At 42.1% G+C, this 3808-nt stretch overlaps 1 non-coding gene across 1 annotated transcript; it reads left to right on the top strand.

Moving 5' to 3' along the window:
- Positions 1–1015: 1015 nt before the first annotated feature.
- Positions 1016–1088, top strand: TRNAK-CUU (transfer RNA lysine (anticodon CUU)). The gene has a single exon. It is a non-coding gene; the product is annotated as a tRNA-Lys (tRNA).
- The last annotated feature ends 2720 nt before the right edge of the window (positions 1089–3808 follow it).

The following is a 3808-nucleotide window of genomic DNA, read 5'->3' as shown; positions in this document are numbered from 1 at the left end:
TCCTTGTCTGTGAAGGGGAGAACACAAAGGAATAATGTAAAATGGGTATTTAAGTTTACTGAAAATATTTGGAAGAAACTCCCTGACAGAACATATATACAAAGGCTGCTGCTGCTAAGTCGCTTCAGTCGTGTCCGACTCCGTGAGACCCCAAAGACGGCAGCCCACCAGGCCCTGCCGTCCCTGGGATTCTCCAGGCAAGAACACTGGAGTGGGTTGCCATTTCCTCCTCCAATGCATGAAAGTGAAAAGTGAAAGTGAAGTCGCTCAGTTGTATCCGACTCTTAGCGACGCCATGGACTGCAGCGCACCAGGCTCCTCTGTCCATGGGATTTTCCAGGCAAGAGTACTGGAGTGGGGTGCCATGGCAAACTGTGAAATCAACGTGGAAAATGAAACGCTAGGAGGGAACCATTCTTAACCTCTTACGTAAAAATTCAGTCACAGTTTTAAAAGATACAGATCAAATAATGGAGACTCCCAGAAAAATCTCTGAAGCTTCCCTACATGATTTTAGCAAAATAAAAACGATGCTTCCTGGTTAAATGGGAGACTTTTTTTTTTCTGTGTCTTAGCCAACTCTCCCTCTGCCCCACTCATATCCTCTCCCCGCCTCCCCCGTTTCCTCCCACCCTCTCTTTCTCCCTCTCTCTGTCTCACACACACTTACTCAAAGAGCATCTATGCAAACATCACTCTCAGCACCAAGGACAGCAACCTTCACTTTGACACATATGTCAAAGACGATCCTCAGAAACCAGGTATACATCTCAGGAGCTCTTGTTTATTTTTTTAATTTGTTTATTTTTAACTGAAGGATAATTGCTTTATAATATTGTGTTTGTTTGTGTCATACATCAACACATATCAGCCGCAGGTATACATATGTCCCCTCAGTCTTAAACCTCCCATCCCATCCCACATTTCTAGGTTGTCACAGAGTCCTGATTTGAGTTCCCTGAGTCATATAGGAAATTCAGAAGCTCTTTTGAATTCAGATGAGAAATGCTTGACTGCCCGGCTAGCTCAGTTGGTAGAGCATGGGACTCTTAATCCCAGGGCTGGGGGTTCAAGGCCCACGTTGGGCAGTTGCTCTTGAACATTTTGGGCTTCCCTTGTAGCTCAGATGGTAAAGAATCCACTTGCAAGGCAGGAGACCTGCATTCAATTTCTGGATTGGAAGATCCCCTGGAGAAGCGATAGGCTACCCATTCCAATATTCTTGGGCTTCCCTGGTAGCTCAGCTGGTAAAGAATCTGCTTGCAATGTGGGAGACCTGGGTTCAATCCCTGGGTTGGGAAGATCCCCTGAAGAAAGGGAAAGGCTACCCACTCCAGTATTCTGGCCTAGAGAATTCCACAGACTATACAGTCCATGGGTTTGCAAAGAGTCAGATACTACTGAGTGACTTTCACTTTCTAGAAGTGCTTGAAGTTTAACTCAAAGTTGTAAACACCTGATCTATAATACCACTTTTCTTTTCATAATATGATTATCTGTGTTTATTAAAACAGTGGACACTTTACTATGTGTTCAGAATAAATAATTGACAAAACTGAGGATCAGAGTTCTGCAAGAGCTAGAAAGATCCTTCAGGAGTCTTCAACCCAGCCTCTGCTTTGTAAAGATGAAAAGAATGAGGACAAGAGGTTATGAAGGTAGTTTCTAAACAGACTTTTCAGCCTGGCTATTATAGAAATGGTAATGTTTCTATGTACTTCAAAGTTTTGACAAAATTGAGGTAAGAGGTTCAAGTTCACAGTACTTGAAGACAGAGTTTTTATTCAACAAGATTCCAACAATCACTTGTCACATGAAAAATGCCAAGTCAAAAATTTTAAATCTAACCCTTGACTTTAACACATTACCACTTTTAACAGCAATTTAACAATGGTAAATTGGCTTTATAACATTGTTTTATTTTTTTTACAAAATATAACCAATAACTCCACACCTCTTCTGCCACATGCTATATGTTTCAAAAATATGACTGCAGGTTATCTTTAATTTTGTGTCATGAAGACTAGTATAGTACTTGACTTTCTCCCTAGATACACGTTTAGTGGAAGTGCTTCTAAGAAGTTAAGTGTGTTTATATTCAATTCAAGCATTACCTCTTTGAGGAGACCAGGCACTTGAAGCATGGGCTCTATATCTCTCCTCCTCACTTTCATACTAGTCTATGCCTATATATAACAGTCCATTTATCTCTTTATATCAAAATTAGCACTTTAGGGATCTGCCCTCCAGTTCTGTGAGCAACTTAAGGCTAGGAGCAAAGGCCTTCCCACCCTATCTCTGTGTCCTCAAAATGAGTTCCACAAAAGACATTGTACTATGCCCTGGAGCTGTGCATATGTGCGAAGTCACCTCAGTCATGTCTAACTCTTTACAACCCCATGGACTGCAGCCCACCAGGCTCCTCTGTCCATAGGATTCTCTAGGCAAGAACACTGGAGTGGGTTGCCATGCCCTCCTCCAGAGGACCTTCCCCACCCAGGGATCAAACCTGCATCTCTTATATAGCCTGCATTGGCAGGTGGGTTCTTTACCACTAGCGCCTGGGAAGCCTGTACTGGAGCTGTGCATTAGCCACTCAGTCATGTCCAACTCTTGTTACCCCATGGACTGTAACCTGCCAGGCTCCTCTGTCCATGGAATTCTCCATGCAAGAGCACTGGAGTGGGTTGCCATTCCCTTCTCCAGGGGATCTTCCCAACCCAGGGATGGAACCCATGTCTCCTGCATTGCAGGCGGATTCTTTACCATCTGAGCCACCAGGGAAGCCACCACTGTAGAAATGTAACTCTGATTAAAACATAATTCCTAACTTCAGATGGTTTAGAATTAAATGAGGAGAGACAGAGAAATGGAACTTATTATACTGTGTCTTAAGAGAGAGTCAAATAGGTTCTGATGTCTTAGAGATCGGGATTTAAGTCATAGAATCTGCTATTCTAAACACCTGGGGAAACTAATTAAATGTAGCCAAAAATGAGATGATGGCAGTAATAACTACTACCTTGAATTGTTTTGAAGATTAAATAACAATAAGTGAAAAACTATTCTTGGCCACAGTAAGTGCTAAATAAGTATGAGAATATGCACACAGCTGCAAAATTGATGGTGTGTGTACAAGACACTGAGAAAACAAAGAGCAGGAGTGTACAGATTTATCATATTTTAATCAAAGACTTAACTACTCTAGAGAGACGTAAAGGAGTGATAAATGTACCAGTGAGCGATAAAATAAATCATTATTTAACAAGAGATGGTTGCTTGATTAAGCTGATGGGCGCTGCAGCAGCGTAGAAGGAAAGATATGGGAAGCTCCCCAAAGGAGGTGGTTTATTTCTATGAAGGCAGGAAAGGTGTGTAGGCACTGACCACATGCAGAGAGGCAGAAGGCAATCCAGGTTGAGAGAGCACTTTTTGCAAAGATCTAACGATAAGAAAGCACAAGGGGCTTTCCAGTAATTCCAAGTAGTTCTGTTTAACTGTGCTCAGAGGCTGCTGAGTGGTGGCCAGACAGCAGACTGTAGTCATTAGAATCTTAGGTGTCCTGCCAAGGAGCTAGGACTGTATCATGAGGCAACTGATGACCACTAAAGAATTTTACTCATGGAACTAAAGTAATGGAATTTATATTTTAGCATGATGACTTAATCTAGAATTTGAAGAGCAAGTTGGGAGAAAGTGTAATGGTAAAGTGATGAGACCCAAAGCAAGATCCCTAACTAAGAGACAAGTGCAATAATCAGGACAAGAGCTAAAAGGGGCCTAAATATTTTGTATCCCAAGTGCTTAG

The sequence above is a fragment of the Bubalus kerabau genome, chromosome 10 (genome assembly GCF_029407905.1).
Source record: "Bubalus kerabau isolate K-KA32 ecotype Philippines breed swamp buffalo chromosome 10, PCC_UOA_SB_1v2, whole genome shotgun sequence".
Lineage (NCBI taxonomy): Eukaryota > Metazoa > Chordata > Mammalia > Artiodactyla > Bovidae > Bubalus > Bubalus kerabau.
This window is presented reverse-complemented; position numbering and strand designations above follow the sequence as displayed.